Here is a 25,484-nt window from a genome sequence, read left to right on the forward strand (position 1 = left end):
GAACACAATATTACCACACTATACTATCTTCCACAGAAAAGGGGATTTTCTCAACCAGCTTGCAAAAAATCTCCCAAGTTTCAACTCTCTTTATCACTACATTTCAATTTACTAATTCTTTTTTCTAAATAAAGAAGCCTTCTTTTCAAATTCTGTTTCAGTGGACTCCTGCAGATTAAAACAAAACTGCTGCCCAGGAGGTATGGCTCTGTGGTTAAGCATTGACCTATAAACCAGAAAGTCAGGGTACATGCCTGAGATGCAGACTCAATCCCCAGTTGGGGGCATGTAGGAGGCAACCGACCAATAATTCTCTCTCATCATTGAGTTTCTGTCCCTCTGTCCCTCTCCCTTCTTCTCTCTGAAATCAATAAAAACTCTTTTTTTAAAGCTATACAAATGGCCAAAAAGCACAGGTAAACATAATCTATGTCAGCAGTTGCTAGAGGAATGAAAATAAAGCCATAAAGTAGCACCACTTCACACCTACTAGGATGGCTAAAATCAAAAAGTCAGGCAATAACATATGCTGGTGAGAATGTAGAGCACATGTGTCAAACACAAGGCCCGCGGGCCAAATCCGTCCCGCCAGGCCTTGCAATGTGGCTCGCACCGCGCTGTCATCACTGCACTCCGCTGCGTTTCCATCACAATGACAGTTTATGACTGTTCAGTAAACCATTCGGCCCGCGATTTAGGCTGGATTTTAGATTTTGGCCCCTTCTCTGATTGAGTTCGACACCCCTAATGTAGAGAAACCAGAACCCTCATATAATGCCAGCTGGGATGTAAAATGATGCTGCGGCTTTGGAAAATAGTCTGGCAAGACCTCAAATCACTAAACGTGGAGTTACCATAGAGCCCATCGATTTCACTCCTAGGTATATGCCCAAGAGAAATGAAAACATATAGCCCCACACAAAAACTTGTATACAAATGTTTTTAGTAGTAAAACAAGCAGGAAGTGGAAACAACCCAAATATTCACCAATGAATAACTAAATGTGGTACAGCCATACAATGAAATATTATTGTCACACACAAAAAAAAATGAAGTAGTGATTGATGCCACAGGATGAGCATTGAAATCATTATGCTAAGTAAAAGAAGCCAGTCACAAATGACCACATATTTATATGATTCTTTTGATAGAAAATATCCAGAATAGGCAAATCTATAGAGACAGAGAGTAGATTACTAGTTCCTAGGGAAATAACGGGATATAGATAAAGGATATACCTATTTTTTGAGATGATGAAAATGTAAAATTTACTGTGGTGATGGCTGCACATATCTGTGAATATACTTAAATCCATTAAGCCATAGCTTAAATGAGTGGATTGCATGATATGTGAATGTCTCAATAAAGCTACTTTAAAAAATATATAATTTGTTGTATATAATCTACAATACAAAATCTCTTGTATTTGTAACTGTATCATAATATAGTGACATGTTGTATATTTCTTGAGTGAAAAAAATATATGTACATGGTTTTATTTCACTTACATATATTCATTATTTCTTCAGACTGTGTTCCAGAAATATTAAATATGTCTCTGGTCAAATAAGTTTAGAAAACTCTGGCTTGAACAAAATTCCTTTACATAGGATTTCTCAGTACATAAGTATTTCTCAAACTAATTCTACCACAGAACTCTTTGTTTATCAAGAGTCTAGAGACTGGTGTTTCAAAGAACCTTTTAGAAAATGCTCTTTTAGCCTGGCCTGTGTGTTTCAGTTGGTTGGTCATCATCTGTCCACCAAAAGGTTGCTGGTTCCATTCCTAGTCAAGGTACACATCCAGGTTACAGGCTCAATCCCTGGTATAGGGTGTGCAGGAGACAAGCCAATCGATGTTTCCCTCTCATAGCGATGTTTCTCTCTCTCCCTTCCTAGCTCTCTAAAAATCAATTTTAAAAATGCTCTTTTAGATACAGCATTAGTTTTCTTATTCAACATTTGTTATAGGAGAGTAAAAGAAGGCAAGAGAGAATGAATTAATCACATATATATTCCAAAAATTTCACCTAGTGTCTACTACATGGCAAGTGTTCTTGTTCTAAATTCTGGAATTACAGCAAAGAACAGCATGAAATATCTGCCTTACAATATAAGGATAAGACAATATATTATTTTTAAATACATATATTCTCCATCCAGGACACTCCCTTATGGTCAAGAAAAGTCACAGAGACTGAAGGTACTCTCATGCATGAAATAACTGGAAACACACACACACACACACACACACACAAAAAAAAAAAAAAAATCTATGAAACAACAGAAAACATTGGACATTGGGCACCAAAGGGCAGTGATCTCTGAGAGCTGACAGCTAAACCAAGTGAGTCCCAGCTTACTACCTGGAGCAAGGACCCAGGCCACAGCACAGCGAGGAATCTCCCAACAGAGTTGAGGGGCAGCTAGAGTCTGTAGGGCAGATTAAAAGAAAGGAGAGGTGCCAGAAAGAGAAGCTCAGAGGTCTACAGAAGTCCCATAGACAGAGAACACTGGCATCTTCCCCAAAAAAACCTATTTTATGCCACCTCACGCTAAGTCCTTGGTAACTCCCTTCCTGAGACAACCACTGTTCCAAATTCTTCCATAGCAGATTCATTTTGCCTGTTCCAAAGTTCATGTAAATGCATTCAGACAATATGCCTTTTGAAGGAGGAGGATCTGGCTTCTCCTACTCAGCACAATATTTTTGTTGTACATATCGGCAAAGTGCACGACATGGATATATCATGATTTTGTTAACAGACACCTGAGCTGCTTCTCCTTTTTTAGCTCTTATGGTAAAGCTGATATGAATAATCCTGTACAAGTCTTTTTATGACTATCATATCATCTCTTTTGTGTAAATATCAAGGGGTGGTACTGCTGAGTCACAGGATGAAAGGACAGGATTAGCCATAGGAAGCATCAGTTGACTGATTTGCAAAGTGGCCACACTGTTTTACATAGCCACCAGTAATGCCAAGAATTCTGAGAGACCCACGTCCTCGCCCACATCTGACACTGTATCGGTCCTTAAAAGTTAGTCATTCCTTTCTGCAATTCCCTGATATCTGAGGGTGGTGCCAAATACTTTGTTTTGTGCTTTGTGAAACACTTGTTAGCCTTTTGCCCATAATTTGGCTGTTTGTTTATTATTAAGCTGGAACTGTTGCTTATGTATTCTGGGCATAAATCATAGGAAACCTGCTAGCGGTTCACAACCTGTGGGAACAGTTTAGGGGCTAATTTTTCTGAAGATATATTTCATTCATTCACTCAACAAATATTCAAGTCTCCACTGTTCCTTAAAGGCCCTTTATTTCTCTCGGGAACAACTGCAACCCTCAGAGTACAGAGTATAGAAGGTGTCCTCTGAAACCACTGGTACTAATACCCAGTGGAGAAAGAAAATGAGTCTCAGATTTCTACCCACAGTAAGGTTTCAACATTCAGACACGCTGGTAAGTATTTACACTAGAATAATGAGATGTGTTAAGAAGCCAAATCTTCTTAAAGCATACCAGTATGCTTCCTGTACAAATTCACCAGTTACCACTTACTCATATCCTCACCATCCCCAACCATTTTCAAATATGTAGGCCCATTTATAGTGTCCACCTTACCAAATTCTCAACTAGCTGTGCCCTAAGAAATAAGTTACATGTCACTTCATCATCTTCTATTTTATCTATAAAGTATTAACTCACCAAAAATCTATCACGAAGTAAAGTTCCCGCTGTAACTAAAATAGCCTCTTCTATTGTTTTAAAAGGGGGGGAAAAGTAGCCAAAAAAAAAAATCAAAACACATACTTTTTAACAACAATAAAACAAATCACTAGCAGCCTTCTGATGACACCTACTGGCCACTTCTCATGGCAAGTTTCCTGCAGCATTTTAATGGATTTTAGGAACTATTAGAGAAACCTAACAATTATTCAACCATTTCACATGCTATCATTAATACTGGGCAGCAGGCATGAAAATTTTCATTCATTTACCTCATTTTTTCCCCACTTTTTTCTCATTAAAATCTTTGTTTCTCTCTCATCTCTTTTTTCTTTTCTAACAAGTATACTTGTTAGAAAAGAGAAAATATACTTAAGCAAGCTAGAGTCCTCTCTTCCTCTCTTTTTTGCTCTCTCTTTCTCTCCCCATGTCCCAGACACACATACAAACTCAAACCCACAGACATACTCTCACTGGTATGACGAGGCCACCCACACAAGAAACTACTTTCTCTCTGCCTCCATCTCATGTCATCCCACTCTTCAGCCCTTCTAAAGTCATCCAAATTAGCGGTACAAGCAAGCAGTGTGAAGTTAGCACATGCTGGCACCACACCAATAGTAAAGTCACAGCTGGGGATACCTATGTGCAACCTGGCAGGTGTGCGCACACAGGCAAATAAAAAAATCTCAATGGAATTCTGCCCTTTCTCTGCAGAGAAAGCTGCAATGCAGACACCACTCAGATGCCACGGTAAGGACTCTCTTCTCCTGGAAGGACAAGGTGGGGACAGGAAAGACTTCCTACAAGCCTGTTATGAGCTATGAGGTGACAGCTGAGTGAGATAAGAATCAATAAAAATTGGTGGACTACTCAGATATCTTTCTTAATCTACCATTTGCAAATGGACTTTTTATTGAAACTCTGTCTTACCATATTATTACCTAATTTAATAAAGTAGCACCAAGTCCATGTAGAGAGTCTGTTAGTGAGAAACTGTAATATTAGTTGTTGTTACAAAATACCATGGCATATACTTTATGTAATTTCCTCTCACTATTCACTCCCATCAGAAACATCAATTTGTGCTGAAACCGGTTTGGCTCAATGGATAGAGCGTAGGCCTGCAGACTAAAAGGTCCCAGGTTCGATTCCGATCAAGGGTATGTACTTGCTTGCAGGCGCATCCCCAGTTAAGGGTGTGCAAGAGGCAGCTGATCGATGTTTCTAATTCTCTATCCCTCTCTCTTCCTCTTTGTAAAAAAACAATTTTTTTTTAAAAAAAAGAAACATCAATTTTTAACAGCAACCACAAAGTAAGGTATCTGAGCCTACAAATAAACACAACACCTTTCTATGAATAAACTCTTCCATGACAAAAAGAGTATGATTTCATACCCTAAAAGCCACCAACTGGATATGCCAGAGGCAATTTTAGCATAATGGATAGTAACATAGTGTGGTGAGTTCAGAACATGAACACTCATGCTCAGGACAGGCTATAGTGCATTCCCAAGCTTAATTTTGTAGACGTGTACATTCTCCATCCAGGAAAATGTGGTGGTTTAAGCTGAGTCCACACATTGCTTAGGGCCTGGCCACTGTGCTAAGTGGTTAGAGCACCAGCTCATGCACCAAAGGGTGGAGCCTGCCTCCCTCCCCTTGGTGTGGGCTGGCCTCAGTTGCCTTCCTGTACCAGACAGAAGCCGTGAAGTGAGGGTACCCGACTCTAGAGACACAGTCATGGAGGCACTGTGCTCCCTGAGTGCCCCCTCTTATATCCCACCACCTGGAAAAATCCTGTGCCTGGCTGTGAGGACATTTGTGCAGTGTCCTCTGTACAAGGGCTATAGCCTCCTACCAAGCACCAGATGGGAACAGGGGACTCCTGCCGACAGCCACAGCCACGTGAGTGAGCCTGCTGGGGAGCAGTTCTGCCAGCCCTAGGCCAGACTTCAGATGACTACAGCCCTACTAAATCCTGACTGCAGCCAAGGAGAGAACTGTGGCCAGAACCACCAGGGAAGCCCAACCCAAACCCTGATTCACAGAAACTACCAGGCAATAAACGCTTGTTATTTTAACCCACTAAATGTAGCTGTTAATCCTCACGTGAGGATATATATTTTTCCCACTGATTTTTAGAGAGAGAGGAAGGGAAGGAGGAAGAGTGTGGGAGATGGAGAGAGAGAGAGAAAAAGAAACAGAGACAGAGAAACACCTATGTAAGAGAGACACATCCATTGGTTGCCTCCCACACCTGCCCCAACCTGGGCTGAGAATCAAACCTACAACCCAGGTGGCATGTCCTTGACCAGAATCAAACCCAAGACTCATTAGTGCATGAGCTGGTGCTCTAACTACTTAGCAACAGTGGCCAGACCGTAAACAATTATGTTTTGACAGAATCTGTTATCTATATATATAAAAGGCTAACATGCAAAGTGTCCCCTTGGTAGTTTGAGTGGGAGACTCGGAGTTTGATGCTCACTATGACATTCGCTGACCACCGGGAGCAGTACAGAAGGAAGGCCCTGGCTGGCAGCCAGAAGGCCCTGAACGGCCCTGATCGCTGACCAGACCTAGAGACTCTACTGGTGCAGGAAGTTCGTGCATCGGGCCTCTAGTGTAGCAATAAATTACTAATATACTGCCTTCTCTGTCCTTTAACCTTGCCTAGAATATATATGGCTCAAGTTACCCCTCCTTTATGTGTAAATATATATATTTCCTTTTCTATATGCTCCACCTTTAATAAGAATATTCAGAACAATAGTATCCAGGAGGAGGTCAATAAATGTTAACTGAAGTATACTATTTGAGATGCATAATTCCTATCAAACTTCTGTGGGATATTAGAACTTTTATAAACTGAGATTTAGATTTGTGCCTCTCCCACTACCAAAATCAGATTCAGATCAGATACAAGTTACAATGGAAAACTGATATAATAAAATCAGGAGTTAGTAAAGGGCTCACTAATAAAGAGATGAGGGAGGAGAGTTTTAAATTTAGATTCATGTGGAATAAAAGAAATGTCTTAATGTTTCCTGAGTCACCTCCTCATTTTAGATGAAGATTTCTATTTTTTTTCCATTTTTATAGGCCCCTATAATTGTTTAGCAAATGACCTGCCTCAGAATTAACAGTAGTCTTGAGTTCCTTTGGACAAGCACATGGACAGTCACAGGCTGAAGGAGTGACAATGCTTTTGGCCACACAGACTGCATAACTCCCTCACCTTCCCTAGCAGGCAGCGTTTAAGATTAGGTCACACAGGGGCCTCTGGTCTACTCATACCTGACCAATTTCCACCTCCAAATCATCTCACATACCATGTTTAGCTTAACCCTAAAAAAAGGACCTCCCTAGCCAGAGTCCAAAGACATACTGAAAACAAGCAGGCTGCAACTATGTGCTTCCAAGCCCAAATGGCCAGAGCAAAGTCCAACTTTCAGATGGAGAAAAACAGTCTCACTCAATTCAGAACAGTATATTATTTTAATGCCAGTGATACTATTCTATTTCAAATATCCAATTCAATTTTGACTGAAAATTAAAAATTAGATTGTTTGTTTAGTATTTACATTAGAGCTTAAACAATGAGCAGTAAACCATACTAGTAGGGACCAGAAGAGAACAGACAGACGTCACTCCTTCTGTTACCAAGAGCCCCAGCATCCCAGTACTACTTGTGAAAATGTGTGAAAACAATATAAAACAAGTCATGAGATTAAAATAAACTATAAAATCATCTCAGCTGTCTTACCTACCTATTTCTTTTTTCAAAAAAAAAATATTCCTACACCTCAAGTACTATTTTCCAAATACATTAAATTAATCCAATAATAAAGTTAATTTTATGACAATCCTTTATCAACAACCTCTGACAAATATACTTGTATAGTCAAAGAGACTTTACAAAAAAGTTAAAATTTAATATATCTCCTTTCCAAAGTATATTCAAAACCAATGCTTTATTCGTATTTCCATCTAACTGTTTTAATTTTTTAGAGAAAAAATTTTAGTGGGACAGAAAAACAGGATAAAAGAAGATCCTATGAGTAGAGATAGAACATTTCAATGCCATTAAAAGCAGACACATAGGATTGTTTGTATCTTAAGCCATTTGAAAAGGTTATTTTATTATCAATGTAACTAATCACAATGAAACTATCTCTTCCAACTAAAGACATTATAATGAATTTTCTTTACAGCTATAGAGAAATGGGATTTGCTGTTTCACATCAAATAGAAGAGGCTATATAAATTCTTCCTTTTTATTGTAAAATATAATTCCATCTATAAAATCAGTCATGAAATATTAACACTGAAACAACAGAATATATCTCTCTTACTTAATTTACTTTAAAGGGTCTATTCACTACAAAAGGGGGGTAGGGTGTATGTGTGATAGAGCCCCTACTTCCTCATTAAGTGTTTCCATTAGACCCTTTATTGTTGAGAATTTACAATGTAGCCATAAAAAGCATTTCAAGATAGATAAAAGTTAGTATACGTTCCTTAAATTTGCCTTTCATCTTTTTCAAAAGCCAAGAGAATGAAGCTTAGAGCATACGAATCCTAAGGAAAGGGAAGAGAATTAGGAGAATAAAATTAAAGAAACATATTTACACTGAAAATTTTAAACAGTACTGAAAAACAGTACTAACAATATGTGCAGTACACAGGGAGACCATGTAACTTTTCTGAGCCCTGTTTCCTTGTTTGGAAAGTAGAAGGACTAAGAGTTATAGATTCAAGGAGAAAAATCATACAGTAAGGAATTGGTGAACACTCAATCAATATAAAAAGGTATTATCAGGAATTTCTTTTTCATTCCAGCAGAAACAGAGGAAGAAAAGGATGGTTCCAAAATGTAAATCTGGGGGAAATATAACTTTAAAACATCTGAAGACATGTTCCCCAGTGTTCTTGCTTTTAGATTCTTTAGGTCACAAAGAAGAGATGGAAGACAATGGCTAACCAAAGAACTACATAAACAAAGATTAAACTACTAATTTTGAAAGAAATTTGTGAAATATAATTACAAATGTCAGTAAGCTAACACACATAAAACTATCAAGCCTCAAGATATATGGAATATAAATTATTAGGTATCAAATATCAGTGTTAAGAAAATATATTTAGCCCTGGCTGAGTGGCTCAGTTGGTTGGAGCATCATCCCATACATCAAAAGGTTGTGGCTTCGATTCTTCGTCAGGGCACATACCTAGGTTTTGGGCTCAATCCCTGGTACAGGTGCGTACAAGAGGCAACTAAAGGATATTTCTCTCTCACATGGATGTTTCTCTCTCCTTTTCTCTCTCTAAATCAATCAAAACATATCCGTGGATGAGGATTTTAAAAAAGAAAAAAGTATATTTAGAAAGAACTTCAGTAGTAAATTTTAAAAGTATAATTCTAACAAAACTATAAGGTTAATAGGTTTTTTCCCTCCTCTGGGTGGTGAAATTATAGGGTTGTGTATATTTTTATTCTTCCTATTACTTTTCTGTACTTTCCAAAATACATTACTTTGAGAGGAAGACTGAGAGGATAGCTTTTAAAAAACTATCTATACATGGTTAAAGTAATGGAAAATAACTACTCTCAAGAAAGAAAATAATTCCTAAGATAGAAATACATTTATAATTGTGTACTTGCGCTAAACTGAGAATCAAAACAAATAAAAAGAAGGCTTACAACAGTCACAGATGTTTGGGGTCTAATTTTGATCAAAACACCCCAGGACATCAAGAAATTTACCTCTGATTTATGGAACCTCACACTAACTTCAAGAATGGAGGGAAGAGGCCCATTAACAATGAGCAGAGCTAACTCCCACAACTTGGCCTCTCATAGCATCCCTACTAAAGAGCTCCTCAAGAAATGACAGATTCCAGTGGCAAGGTAGGTACACTTGAAGCCTAGAGCATCTTTTTATGTCAGAAAGTGAGAAAGTGCTTCTTTTAAATAATGATGCAGCTGAAATGGTTTGGCTCAGTGGATAGAGCATCAGCCTGCGGACTGAAAGGTCCCGGGTTCAGTTCAGGTCAAGGGCATGTACCTAGATCGGACACATCCCCAGTAGGGGATGTATAGGGGGCAGCTGATCAATGTTTCTTTCTCATCGATGTTCCTAACTCTCTCTCTCCTTTCCTCTCTGTAAAAAAATCAATAAAATATATTTTAAAATAAATAAATAAATGATGCAACAAGGACACAGGAGTCAGCTGGAATTGGCTACTACTGGCCAAATCCTATTAGGACAATTGAACACCAAAATAACTATAAGTACCATTAAAACATGGACTATGTAGATTCTTAATGCAAACTGTTTGCTCTCATTTTTTGAAAGACTATAATTTCTACTATCTCTCTTTGAATGATCTAAATTTTCTAAGCTATTTTTAAAAGCACATTACCACCTTAGTTTAAATTCTAATGATTTTATAATTACATGTAGTCCTAAAACTGTGATTCCTCTTTTTGTAATAATTGATCCAATAACTATATATCAAATTATGATCCATAATTCACAATCAGCAGAAATCAAAAATTATCTGTATACTTCTAAAGAAGTGGTGTTGCTTGTTCTGAGCTTAAAACAGCTTCCATTATAGTTAGTAACAATCACGCTGGGCTTTAGTTACATTGAATGATTATACTGGTATTATTCCAACTGTGTCGAACAATGTCTTTTCCCTACTAGGCTTCTCCTGCACACCTTACTTGTTTGTATTTAAAACTATTTTGGTATTTCTAATATAAGAAAAAAGCACAGCATATCAGTTCAAATAAAAGGGAAGTATTAACATCAAACATCATGAAAAGCACTCAGAATTAAGACAGATGCTCTAGCTTTAGCAAGTGCAGCTGAAACTGAAAGAGCTGAAATTCCTACAATCTGATTTTAAAAGCCTACATTCCACAGTTACCCATAAGGGATCTTGGACAAGCACTACCTGTGTCTGAATGCTGACATACCTGCTCTTCAGGGACTCCCATGGTTGCCATCTTCTCAGCCAAGCACTGACTCTGATAGAAAGTATTTTGATAATAAATCTTGACAGTTCTTGCGGTTTAGACAACTTTAGCACTCTGAATATTAAACAAAAATAGTGGCATGCTATTTGACTTAGAACTTCTAGAACCGTATTTTTATTTTTCCTGTACTTGTTAACTTCAAGTAGTGACTGCCCTACCATAATGGTTTAAAATAACATTTATTTGAGCCAAACTTCGGACAAATGTCGGGAAGCAAAATCTCAAATGTTCTGAAGAATGACAGTATTTGCTCTGGCCATTCCAAGGTTTGTTAACCTAAATGAACAGAACCAATGGACAAGACTTGCTAAAAGCAAAGATAAACCTTTTACTAAAGAAGTTATAATCCTGGGGCCTGATCATCCTATGAGATTACTTTCCATAGAATCACTTATTCATCCAGTTTCTTAAAAATTTTAGATGCAAAAAATTAATATGTGCAAGATAATAAACATAACAAAATCCTGACTATAGATCCCAGTTTCATAAAATTAAATTCTTATCTTTGAAGTCCCTCTTGGTGTCCCTATCACCTTCCCCCTTCTTATAGAGTTACCCAGTAAGTTGAATTCTGTTTTATAATTTACCTGTTTATTACTTTACCATATCTGTTTGCTAACAATTTACAATATTGCTTTGCATGTTTCTAAACTTTAAAAAAAAAAATGGGAAAAAAACTATATGCATTCTTCTAGAAATAGCTTTCCCCCCGACCTACCCACCTCCCCCCCCCAAAAAAAAAAAAAATGCTGTTCCTTATCCTTATTGTAGAAATCCATTCAGTTTCACTGCTGCAGAATACTTCACTACAGAAATATATACAATTCATCCATTCTCCCCCATCAGACATTGCTTCAAGTGCTTTCCTTTTATGAGCAGTGCAACCTTGAGCATTCTCATCCACATCTCCAGGCACTCCCTGTGCAGGGATTTCTCTAGTGCAGTGCTTTGCCAATTTTAGCAAATCACCTGGACAGTGAGTTGAGACTAAAAGCTGGCCCACCCTCAAAGTTTCCCATTCAGTTGGTCTGGGTGGGATCCCAAAATTCACATTTTCAACAAGTTCCCTTGAGATGCTGGGAAACAATTTAGAAGCACTGCTATAGGAGAAAGCTCTGGCGGGGGGGAGGGGGGGGCGTGTTACTGGGTTAAAAGGCATGTGTATCTTTAACTTTACTAGGTAATTCCAAAGTTATTGTACCAATTTATACTCCCATCTGTGTAACATTCCAGCTGTTTCCTACCTCCCAAACAGATTTTTACATCATGGCCAAGCTAATGTGTATGAAACTACATACCACTTTTGGTCCTAATTTGCCCTTTCCTAATTACTGATGATGTTAAGAATCTCTGCATTCAGGTTTCCTCTTGTGTGAGAGGCCTATTTGGGTTATTTGCCCATTTCTTATTGATTTGTTATTCTTACTGATTTGTTGTTGTTTGCCCTTTTGGACACTAATCTTTTATCAAAAATATGTACTGAAAATATCTAATCCTCACTTGTGACTTTTGAGGTTTTGTGGTTTTTTTGTTTTGTTTTGTTTTTGTTTTTACAATATATTTTATTGATTTTTTTTACAGAGAGGAAGGGAGAGAGATAAAGAGCTAGAAACATCGACCAGCTGCCTCCTGCACACCCCCTACTGAGGATGTGCCCGAAACCAAGGTACATGCCCTTGACCGGAATCGAACCTGGGAACTTTCACTAAGCAGGCTGACACTCTATCCACTGAGCCAAACCAGTTTCGGCTAAGTTTTGTTTAATAATCACAAGTGGTTGCCTAACTGGTTTGGCTCAGTGGGTAAAGCATCGCGTGGGACTGAAGGGTCCAGGGTTTGGTTCCAGTCAAGGACACATGCTGGATTGTGGGCTGAATCCCCAGTAGGGAGCATGCAGGAGGCAGCCGGTCAATGATTCTCTCCCATCCTTGATGTTTCTCTCTCTCTCCCTCTCTCTCTGAAATCAATAAAAAAAAAATTTTAAAAATAGAAAAATCCATTTTTAAAAAATTACACGTAGTCAATACTATTGTCAAACATACTCATCTTTTTATGGGTTGTACCTTCTGTGATATGTTTAAATTCTCACCCGTACATCAGTCACACAACTACTGATCTACATTGTCTTCCAAGAGTTTCATAGTTCTGCCTTCCATATTTAAGCCTTTAATTGTTGACATTTATAGATAATTTTTGTGAATGATATGAATTAGAAATGTATGCCATTCTCGCCGGGACCGGTTTGGCTCAATGGATAGAGCGTCGGCTGGGGGACTGAAGGGTCCCGGGCTCGATTCCGGTCTAGGGCATGTCCCCTGGTTGCGGCATATCCCTAGTAGGGGGTGTGCAAGAAGCAGCTGATCAATGACTCTCTCTCAACGATGTTTCTAACTCTCTCTCTCCCTTTCTCTCTGTATAAAAATCAATAAAATATATTTAAAAAAAAAAAAAGAAAGAAAGAAATGTATGCCATTCTCGAAGTTTCCTGTTTGTTAAGGGCCATAGATATCGCCAAGTGCAACTTTAGGAAGATACAAAAAGTGCCCCAAGTAAAATATTGATTAGGTGTCAAACACTTTATTGAGGTTTATTTGACTTTATCACTGAGGCAAACAAAAAGTGGAAATTTTCAATGTGAAACTTTGAACATTATTATCAAATTAGCCAGACTATGATTCCCCACTCCATCACACGCCAGAAATATAACTTAGAAACATCAAAAACCCATAATTTAGTCTTATTCTAAAAAAATAATAATATTATTATTATTCTAAAAAAATAATATTATTATTATTCTAAAAAAATAATAATATTATTATTATTATTATTATTATTGCATTGGGTAAGCATTGGGTAGTGTGGTTGAGCTATAAATCTATACAACCTTTCCAGGGAGTAATTTTGCAATATCTATATAAAAGCTTTACATGTATCTTCTTTGAGCCATCAATGACTCTTCACAGAATTTATCTGAAGGAAATAACTGGATAAAATGTGTTTCATATATTCACCATAGATCTCTTTATAAGAGAACAAACTTGAAACAAACTAATACCCCACAGTGCAGGATGGGTTAGCGATACAGCTGCTGTGGCACATTGCAGACTCAATGCCCTGCAGACTACACTGCATTGTTGCTGTGGGAAGGTATTCACAATATTCAGGGAACTTATAAAAACAAATAACAAAACAGACACATAATATTCATTTATTAACAAACATTTATTGAGTGCTTTGTGTGTGCCAGGTACCAAGCAACTCATTGGTAAATAAAAAGAAATCTGTTTCCTGCCTCCAAGAAGGTTAAGAGCTTGTGAGGGAGATAGAACAGAATTAATATCTTCCAATTTACTCTGGCTGGGATATTAAAGACACAATCATATTGAAAGAAGACACTTTATATGTGTGCATATGTAATAATCTTGCATTTCATCAGCATGGCCTACAAAGAGAACACACCCACCTCTACAGACTAGCGAGTGGGTAAGCAACTCCTTATGCAACTGCCTAGAACTGAAGAGTATTCGTCTTCTACAAATTTTAAGAAAATCTGTGAATTTTAAGAAATTCAGTTATGGAAAGCTATACCCTGGAAGACAGATGTAGGATACTGCAGAACCATGGCAAAAGAATCCGGGCAGTTTCCATTGCTTCCAATTCAAAACCAAGTTGAGCAAATAACTGTTAGCCGAGTGCCTATTCCTTTTACCATCCTCTGCTATACCTGAGTCTGACAAATAATGAAGTCTCCCTCCAAAAGAAATAGTTCACAGTTAGGGTCACACACCAGGGGTTCTAACATTGTATGTTCATTTCTTTTAAACTTCTGCACCAAAATCAATGAAATCATGAGGCTTATTAATTACAACAGGAACATTTTTCACTTGAGAGCACAGAAGGATGTCAGACACCACCTCAACCAAGAGATCAACCAATGATACACGTGCATCCCAATACAATTCAGAGAACAGCACAACCTCAGCACTGTGGCATTCTTACCAAAAATGCTTAACCCTCAACTTAATGACAATCAGGCAAATCCAAACCAGTGAACATTCTACACAATAATTGACCAGTATTCCTCAAAAGATCCTAAAAAATAAAGAAATCTGAAAGGAACTGTCACATTGAAGACACTAATAGACATGATAACTAATACTGGTTTGGATCCTGGATCAGAAAAAGGACATCAGTGGTGAAACTCGAATGAAGACATTAGATTATCAACTGCCTGGTCTCAATGATTACACTATCTATACTTATAAAAGGTAATATGCAAATTGGTCATGACGCCCTCACAGTAACCACCAAACAGTAGGCTGCATGGGCAACAAGGCCAGTAGTGGGGTTAGTGACGGATGCCAAACAATTAAACAGCAGGCTGCATGGGGCAACCATGCTGGCAGGGGGGTTAGTGAGGGACGACCAAATGACTTAACAGCAGGCTACATGGGGCAACCAGGCCAGCAGAGGGGGCAGAGAGGGGTGACCAGGCTGGCAGAAGGGGGCAGTGAGAAGCAACCAGGCCGGCAGGAGGGCAGTTGGGGGTAACCAGGCCAGAAGAGGTGGCCATGAGAGGCGACCAGGCCATCCAGGGGTGGGGGGAGGGGTGCAGTTGGGGGCAACCAGGCCAACAGGGGGAGGAGGGCAGTTGGGGGCAACCAGAGTGGCAGGGAGCGGGGAAGGGGAGTTAGGGATGATCAGGCAAGCAGGCAGGCAGGTGAGCAGTTAGGAGCCAGCAATCCCAGATTCTGAGATGGATCTTGGATTGGAGAGTGTGCAGGCTAGGCTGAAGGGACCCCCTCCCCCACATTCCCATGCACAAATTTCGTGCACCAGGCCTCTAGTGGTTAAAGATGTTAATGAAGTGGGGCTGGTTGAAAGGTATGTATCAACTCCCTGGACTATTTTTACAACCTTTTTGTAATTCTAAAATTATTTCAATATAAAAAGTTTTTAAAAAGCACTTCAAATGAATGACTTTTTTTTAAAGTATAGGTTACCACTTATTAACTCTAACATAACAATACACTATCTCCTCCAGTAATTGTTCTAAAAATATTCCAATAATTACAAATGAGGCTTAAGTTAGAATTTTTATTCACTAAAACCTGCAGTGGGGATAACTAGAGAGCAAAGTAACTTTCCTAGGGCACTGAAATCTCTCCAAATAAATAAACTACCTTATTTCTCCACCCTTCCTCTTTTTTAATTGGGTTCAACTTTCACTACTATGGGCATGTAACTGTGCTAGGGCCTCATGAGATTTTGATATATAAGAAAGGATCTCTATTTTCACACACAAGATAACAGAGAAATGCATCACGTAACAAAACTGGAAGTAATTAATGTTCACTGCTAAACAATCTGGCAATCGATCTGGACACCCTCTTTACTGTCCGTGCTGATAAGACTGAGGACCCTCACAGCTCAAGTGTGTCCCCTTCAACAATAACATGCTCTGACCTCTAAAATTATCTACAAAAATTATCCTTGAAAATGACTCCCTCTGACAAACAATCCATTTCTAGTCTTTTTTTCACCTAATCATTTTGACATTGGTACATTGTTTGTAATTCAAAATTGTAAAACGTGAATCTCAGCCCTGGCTGGTTTAGCTCAGTGCATAGAGGGTCAGCCTGCAGACAGAGGGTCCTGCATTCGATTCTGGTCAAGGGCACACACCCAGGTTGCCGGCTGGATCCCCAAGTAGGGGTCGTGCACGAGGCAGCCAATCAATGATTCTCTCTTATCATCGACATTTCTCTCTCTCTCTCTCTCTCTCTCTCTCTCTCTCTCTTTCTCTCTCTCCCTCCCTCCCTCCCTTCCTCCCTTCCTTTTTCTCTCTCTTTCTCCCATCCACTCTGAAAGCAATAAAAATATATTGAAAAAGAAAAAAGAAATAAAAATGTGAATCTCTGAATACCAGGGAAAAGGTTAGGCTGGTATAAACCCATGCAGGTTTTCTTACTCTCTTCTTAGATCAAAAACAAAGTGTAAAACCACGTTTTTCACAGTGTGGTCTCAGAGCCAGAAGCTCCAACAGAATTCAGAAACTTGTCAGAAATGCAAATTCTCAGTCCCGGCCCAGACTAGTGAATGAACCTCTGTCAGGACCCTCTTTTCACAAGCCCCCAAGGTGACCCTGAAACACTGTAAGTTTGAGAATCAGTGATGAAAGAACAGAACAGCCGGCCAGCAAATCAGGCCAGATTCTAATCCTTGCTCTGCCACTAATCTCTGGGATAAATTTGTCACTTAGTTTCTGTGGAGCTCAGCCTCTCTATCAGACACTGAGGAAACTGTAATAGATCAATGCCAGTCCTCATTCCCTCATTGATAACTCTGTGAGGGCATTCATTCCTATGAGACCTAAAAGTTAAAAGAGCACCACTGTGGGTCACCACTCAAAATTTCTTCATCCACTGGTCTTTTGAATCTTATTTAATAACTCTAAAATAAAATAAAATTTTATTTTCTGTAGTAAAAGCCATATAAATGCTAATTTCACAGTTTCCTATGTAGTTCTCCATCAAGTCTATTTTGGATGAATTCATTACACATAACAAAAATTCCAAGAAACCCATCTACCACAGACTCAAAAGTCTTATGTTGAAATCCTAATTCCCAATGTGATGGCCTTTGGAGGTGGGGCCTTTGGGAGATAATTAGGTTTAGATAAGGTCATTGAGGGTTGGCTCCCAAAGATGGGATCAGTTTCCTTTGAGAGAAAGACAGACCAGAGTTCTCTCTTGCTCTCTGCCATGTGAGGACAAACCAAGTAGGTGTCATCTGCAAGGCAGGTGAGCCCTCACCTCACCAGGAACCTGCACCTTGAACTTAAGACTTCTCAACCTCCAGAACTGTGAAAAACAAATGTCTGCTTTCTCAGCCGCCCAGGCTATGGTATTTACTTACAGTAGTCCAAGTTGACTAAGACACATTCAAATGTCCCCTCTGGTGTGGGAATTTAACACAAATTATAGTTCCGAACTCCTATCCATAAACAATATGTGTGACCAGACCACTAAAAGTATTTAACAAGTATGAAAAATAAAGACCTTAAAAAGGTACAGATCTAGAAATCTCCATTACTGCATAAGAAACAATCTCCTTCTTACAGATTTATAACCTGGGATTCTTCTCACAACTTGCAAAATGAATCTCAGAGATGGGGGGGAATCACATTAGAAGGTTAGAGAGTTCTCCTGGAAGAAAACAAACTTAATCAGATTGAATGTTGGGGAAAACGTCCCATTAATCAAATGAATACCCACTGATTCTTGAGACTCAAACAAGTATCCTGAAAGCTCTCACCACTCCTTTTGAGGCAATCTGACACTGTCCTCTGTGCTCCTGTATCTCCATTTCAGCACTTCCAAGAGGCATCCTCTTTGTGTATCTGTCTCTTCAACTAGACCTTGGAATCCTCTAGAGCAGTATATGTCATCCTCTACGGCACCTAGAATGATGTCTGGAATAGAGCAGGAACTAATTTTGTTGAAGTCTAGCAACTGTACTGAATACCAGTAAAACTGTGTCCTATCTTGCAGCTTTTCTGTAAATCTTAAATTATTCCTAAACAGCTTTTTTAAGGCACCAGTAGCAACACTTAACAGCAATAATCACAACTGCCTTAAGTAAGAGGCAAAAAGACATTTGCTACTTGACAGCCCTGCCTTAACATTTTTCAGACGTGCCAGAAGGAGTCTGTAATATCACATGTAGCAAACTTGAAAAAGAATGAGTAACAAACACCTTGAGATCTGAATCCTGATGTTAACTTTGGCCAAAGTATTTAATCTGGTTCTCATCTGGCAAAAAAGGGAATACTAATTCCTACAAGATTTCTGTGTTCTCCTAACGATGTTCTAATCCACACCCAAGTGCCCTTCCCCACGTATATGGTGTTCCAAGTGGACTACCTAGCTAAGTTAGTAGCTAAGTTAGAATAGTAACTAGCACAATTCTCCACCGCAAAGCACGAGTACACTATTAGGTGATCCACCGGCACAGACGGTAAAGTTACACCTCAATCACCATTAGAGCTATGATTACCTATAAAACAAAGAACTCCTACATGTGTGTGTATGGATGTCCAGCCTGCCAACATATCCTATTCCAGAGCTCCCCAATGAAATACGTGGCCTGTTCAAAATGCAATGCAACCGACAGGGGTCAGCAGCTCCAGGCGCCAAGCTCACTAAGGTCCAGAGAGCGGCGGGTACACGCGGGGCTGCTCACGGGCTGGGAGCTGTGCAGCTGCAGGGACAGACGCGCAGCCAGAACAGCGGCGTGCGGCAGCCAGCGGGCTCCGTCCCAGCGCTGGGGCGGGTGAAACCCCAAGAGGCCGGGCCCCCGCGTCAGCCACGGCGACAGCGATCGCAGCGTGGGGCCGCTGCCAGCCCAGCGTCCTTAACGGAAGGAGGTAGGGTGGCAGCTAGGGAGGCCGAGTGGGCGGGCGGCTAAGGAAACCACCGCCCAGACTACAACCGCGGGCGGCTCCGCACGGGCGTGTTGGGGTCTGTTCCTGAGCCAGCGGGCGGTGAGGGGCGCCGCTGCAGCGTTGACATCCTGGCGCCGCGGGAAAACCGAAGCCCGCGGGTGCACGTGAGCCTGCCCGGGGCTGGGAGCGGAGCCAGCAGAGGCGGGAGGGAGCGGAGGCCGGCGGTGGCGAGCACCCGCGGGCCTGTGACGGGCGAGTCTAGGAGGCGTCGGGAGGGACGGACGAGCGGGAGGGGCGGAGGCGGGGGGGAAGGGGGAGGAGGAAGAGCGAAGGGCCCTGGCGGGGCTCCCGGCGTCCAGCCGCTGGCGCCCCGGCCCGCAAGCTACCGCCCCCAGGCCCCGCGCTGACGCTGGACGGTCCCCGCCTCCAAACCCCCCGCCCCGGCCAGACAGTAACTTACCTGTTTGCCGACAGGATCGCGCCTGCTGCCCCTACGACTGACTCCTCCGGCTCACCGTCTTCCCTCTGGGAGGAAGGGGCGGGACATCCTGCCTTTCCGTTGAGCGACTTCCGGCGGCTCCCTGGACAACTCTGTCGCGAACCGACCGCCGGACGCTACAGCCAAAATACAGGATCTCGGGACCGGTTTAGTAAAACCAACTCCAAGTACCCGCTTTCTTTACCTCGAATGGCCAACGGGTCCGTGTGCCGTCTTGTTTTCGGTACATCATCTCTTGCCGGAAGTCGCTCCGGGATGAAGCCGGAAGTCCCGCCCCTCCCCAAGAGAAAACGGAAAGCCAAGGGAGTCAGTCCAAAGAAGAGACAGTGGTTCGGCTGGAAACCTGGCGGTGTCGGCCGCGTTGGGCCACCTGGGACTTAGAGGGTCCGCGAGCGGGTTCCTCCCGAGCGACTCTGCCTCCGCCTCCCGTCCTTCTTCCAACCCCCACGCCTCCCGCCTTGGAAAACCCCGAGGGAGAAGCCGACGCGCCCCGGGCGCTGCGAAGGCCTGAGGGGCCTTGGCCCGAGCGATGCCGCAGCCGAGGCCCACATTAGAGGACCGAGATATTTCTGCTGGGCCCAGGCGCGTGCGCTCCTCCAGATTTAAGAGAAAAAGCTCTCCGGTGACTCAAATTGGGGTCCTCGCAGTCACAAGTCGAAGGGAGTACGGAGCCGAATTCCGAGGCAAAGGAGTTCAGTGTGGTGGTTCAGTTGGGCAATCGGAACCGAAAACGCCTCGGGTGTTTAAAACGCTCCGGCGTGGACTGTTTGTGGACGTTAACGGCACAAGGATTGGCCGAAGAAAGACACCTTCCGCTCCAGTCACAGCCCCTCTGCCCCTTGTGCGGGAACATCCTAGGGCCTCGAATCCAGAACCCTGTCTTTGGAAACTCAGGAAGGAAGACCAAACTTGAAAAGTGCAAGGACAGCAACATCTTATCTAGAGATGGGCAGCGGTACCCCACGTGGGGTTAGATGGCGAAGAGTTACAACTTCTCCTGTAGGCACAGGGGCACCTGTTAAATAATCAGAATTATATTTAGGAAGATAAAGTGAGTAGGCTTTGAAATAATGCCTTTATAATGATAGGCTTCCTACCCACAACATCCCTCAAGGCCAGTTTCAGCTCAGTGCTATTTAAATCAGACTAATTAGGATAGAGCCGTGTTTCAACTGGTGTGTGGCAAGAATTTTGAAACATGCAATACCTGACTAGTCAGGGGCACTGACCTCTTTTCCCTTAGATTGTCAAATTAAAAAAATGAAAACAGCCAACAGGTGCCCATCTCACTAATGTCCAGAGAGCGGCAGGCATACCCACGACTGGTGTGAATGAATCAAAATTATATGTATAGTTTTGTCAGTATGCTGAAGAATTTTAGTCATTAGTTTATGTGTGCTATGAGATGAAAAAGGTAAATCGCTGGGATAGAGAACTCACATCTGAATTCTCAATAGAATCCAAAGGAATTCTCATGTATTCCACAGTAGGAAAGGGCTGTTTAGAAGCGTCAACCTTCCCAAGATCACACGGCTAGTAAAAGTAGGATTTAGCTCTAAACTCCACAGTCAAGACTTTCCTACATACTGACTCAGTAATTGTCCATTAAAAATTGTATTAAAACTTAGAAAACAGGTTTCTCAGAACGGGTGACCAGCTTGTCAATGTTATATCTGTGTCATTAACCAACATTTACTGGATGCCTATTGAATGAAAGATAATTAAAACTAGATTCTATCTTAAGAGTTCCCTAGAAATTCACTTAAAATTTACTTGAAAATGTAGCGCTTATTAATAAAATCTTTACCATCTATTTTAACAGCATTAGTCTTGTAGGAAAGGTGATAAACTTCTCAACAATAATAGTAGCTAGCACAATTCTCCATGTGAATTAGGCCTTCTGTTAGTCTTCAGGTGTTGCATCTTGCTACCTTTCTCACCTTAGGAATTTAGTTAACAGTACATCTGAGCAGTGAAGTAGAATCTGAGTTGATTTTTCAGTTCCAATATTTATTATTTTGCTGAGACCTGATCATTTACATCATAATATCACCTTAAGGAAGTCAATTTAACCTTTTCCTCCTCGGGTGTAAAATGAGTTATTCAGGATAAAGTTCCCTTTTGAAATAATAGAAGAGGCTCTAAAATTTCTAAATCATACTAATAGGTTATAATAATATTACTCTTATAAAGGACTTTGCTCTGTTAAATAATACTAAAAGTGATTATGGCTATTATTTATTAAGCATCTATATTTCAGGGCTCTAGAAAAACTCATGAATATAGAAACATTTTGATAATGTTTGTGTGTCTCATCAGGAAAATTTATATATATAAATATATAAAAATATATATATATATAAAGGTTTATTATATAATCTATAAAATTTATATAATTTTTATTATATTTATAATTATATTTACATTACATGTAAATGTTTGTAAAACGTTGGGACTTTTTAAAAAATTATTTCTCCACACTTATGTAGCCACAGGACAAGAATTTTTAATTTATATTTGCAGAATTGCTATAAAGCAAGAATAGACCAACACTTCTCTAACTTTTGTTTAGCATTTGAAAGGATGGAGATCCCAGGGATAGGAGGCCAAGCATCTTTTCTGGACTGAGATGGCAGCCCAGCCAGATAGGCTGTTCATGTGAAACTCACAGAGCCCTTGTGGCTTGCTCCAAGGTTCCACTCCTTCCATTGACTGGAAAGAGCTGTCGGTTCCCCTCCCAATGTTGGAGCTCCCAATCCACCCCTTTTCTCTGAAATGCAGCTTCCCCCCCATGGTCTTTGAACTCTGTTCTCTACATTGACTAATGTTTTCTAATATTGCAGACAAGTTTTCTTAAAGCACTACTTATCCTTGCACCTGTACCTGATGCCTCCCCTCATCATCTTAGACTCCTCCAAGCAAGGAGAATTTTATCTGTGAGATACAAGTAATGTTCTACATTATAGTTTTACATGCAATAATCTGTCTTAAATGTTTCCGTAGCATTCCTGAATCATAGTTGGAGCCATTCCCAAGGGTTAGGGGTGGGAGCACCATTAAAAATCCATCTGCCATAGAATAAGAAAGTCTAGGTTATAGTTCTTTCTTTGCCACAAATTAACCTAAAGAAAATTTCACAGTTTTGACATTCAGTTATTGTCCATCCAAGTGTGTGGATTTGCTTGGCCATCAAGCTCTGGTGGAATGTTGACCTAGGAACTAGAAGGTCATAGTTTGATTTCTGGTCAGGGCACATGTCCAAGTTTTGGGCTCCATCCCCAGTAGGAGGCGTGCAAGAGGCAGCCAATCAATGATTCTCATCATTGATATTTCTATCTCTCCCTCTCCTTTCCTCTCTGAAATCAATATACATATATATATATATATATATATATATATATATATATATATATATATATATATATATATATTTTTTTTTTTTTTTTTTTTTTTTTAAGAGTGTGGATTTATTGGGATGTGCTACGTTTGTATCATACCCTCTCCATGCTGCCTTTTCCACAGTGGCCCTGCCCATCAACAGTTCCAGGGATGGAAAGAGAAGTGGCCAATGAGTAGATATTATATTTGACCAGAGAAACCTAATAGAATTTTAAGGAAAGATAACAACAGTTACACATAATTGGTGGAAGAGATGGTTTAAACCATTTAAATTTTCATATTTATCCTAATACTTCTACCATAAAAAATTAGTTACTTGAGTATTTGAGTATTATAAAGAATACAAATTTCCCATTGGTTACTGCCTTCCTCGTAATTAGTTTTAAACTGCTGGTCCTGCCCTGGTTCAGGAGCAGTGTTTCCCAAACTTTTGACATGTGTACCCCTTCTATAATTTTTGTAACGCTGAGTACCCCTCATACTCATGAGAACATAGAATTAGGCACAGCTAAGCACGGTGCAGTGCATATCCCCACCAAACTCCAGTGCAACGTGTACCCCCACCAAACTTTTCCGTACCCCTGGGGTATGTGTACGGTTTAGTGGATAGAGTATTGCCTACAGACTGAAGGATCCCAGGCACATTGATTTCAGTCAAGGGCACATGCCTGGGTTGCGGGCTTGATTCCCACTAGGGGGCATGCAGAACACAGCCAATCGATTCTCTCTCATCATTGATGTTTCTATCTTTCCCTCGGCCTTCCTCTCTGAAATTAATAAAAATATATTTTTAGAAAACTGCTGGTCTTTAATTAAAATTAATATAATATGGAACAGTCACTACTATTCACTCATCAGAGAGCCAACTCAATTCTGTTATAATTTTACTAGAGGCCCAGTGCACGAATTCATGTACAGGTGGAGTCCCGGCGGCCTGCCCCAATCAGGGCCGGGCCAGCTGTGGGAAGGGGCCTCAAGTGATTGGCCGGTGAGTCCCAGCCCAGATTGGGATTGGGGGCCAGCAGCCTGGGGAAAGGGCCATGGATGGTTGTCTGGCTGGCCCTGCCCCTATTGGGGTTGGGGGTGGGGGGAGAGATCAGGGGTGGGCTCATCCAGGGGAAGGGGCTGCAAATTATCTGGGTGGTAGGAGCACATAGGGGGCAGGGCTGCAGGAGGTTGGCTGGCCAGCCCCGCATCCTATTGGAATGCCATTGGGGACAGGGCTGGCCAGGGGGTAAGGGGGGCGTTTGGCCACCAGCCACACCCCTGATTGGTGTGGGAGAGTCTGATCAAGGGCAGGCCGGCTGGTGGAGGGGCCACAGGAAGTTGGCCAGCGGCCCAACTCCCTAATCTGGCTGGTTCGCTGGCCACACTGGGCAATATAGTGACTTGTAGTTCAGGTCATTTACAGCGTTACAGTCTCTGGCTTTTTATATAGATAGATCATCTCTCCAACCACCCAGTGTCCCTCATTTCTAGTTGGGAGTTTCCATTGGTCTGATTAAGGACTAGTTTTCTGATTCTAAGGGTGAAATTCAGAGCAAGGATTTCTCTGGCTGAGTTATATCTGACACGAATAGTCCACAGACACCTGGTGAAGGCCTAAGGCTCTCAGACAGCCTGCCTGTGTCAGGACTCAGGCAAAGCCAGCCCTGTTGGGACCTTTTCACTCACATTAGCAAAAAAAAAAAAAAAAAAAAAAAAGGTCCTGTTATTGTCTGTCAGGTTTTCTTTTACTTGCAACAAGAAGCAACTTAAAAGCTAAAGAAGGATTATTACCAAATCTATCATAGTAGCAGTCTAAGAAAGTATAAAGGAAAAACTCAGAGCAGCTTTTCAAACTTCACAAGTAAAATATGTATACACTATCATATTTGAGGAAGTAAAACAATAGATATACATCATTTTCTAGGTATATGTAACTTTTCCTATTAAATATGAGTAGTAAACTTTTTTACAGTAGTAGGTTGGAAGATTAAAAGGAGAATGTACAAAAGATATATACCAACTTTCATAAATGACAGGCATTATGCTAAAACCTTAAATACACTATCTCTTAATTACCTCTCTAAATAGGGATATTATTTTCATTTTAAGCTCAAAGTGATGTCATGTTCTCTGGTTCTGTCCATATTGGGTAAAGTTAATAACCATTTCCCCCTTTCAATGTCCCAAATTCACACAAAGACGACTCCTACCAATCTGGTCTTGTAGCTAGGATGTAGTCCCAGTAAAGAGGTTCCTTAAGAGGAAGGAGAGAACTGTCCCTATTTTTTTTCTCTTGAATTCCAATAAGAATATACATATTACACATCTTGATATTATACACAGCATATTGAAGCTATCTTTTGTTTTATTT

General features: G+C 40.7%; 1 protein-coding gene across 1 annotated transcript in view; it reads right to left on the reverse strand.

Moving 5' to 3' along the window:
• The window catches only part of ZNF407 (zinc finger protein 407), a 359,657-nt gene extending 339,847 nt beyond the window's left edge, over positions 1-19,810 (reverse strand). Inside the window, exon 1 of the mRNA XM_036419918.2 lies at positions 19,688-19,810. The gene's annotated coding sequence lies outside the window, so the exon portion shown is untranslated. The remainder of the gene's footprint in view (positions 1-19,687) is intronic.
• Positions 19,811-25,484: the final 5,674 nt, after the last annotated feature.

Source organism: Pipistrellus kuhlii, unplaced genomic scaffold, assembly GCF_014108245.1.
Source record: "Pipistrellus kuhlii isolate mPipKuh1 unplaced genomic scaffold, mPipKuh1.p scaffold_m20_p_6, whole genome shotgun sequence".
In the NCBI taxonomy this organism is placed as follows: domain Eukaryota; kingdom Metazoa; phylum Chordata; class Mammalia; order Chiroptera; family Vespertilionidae; genus Pipistrellus; species Pipistrellus kuhlii.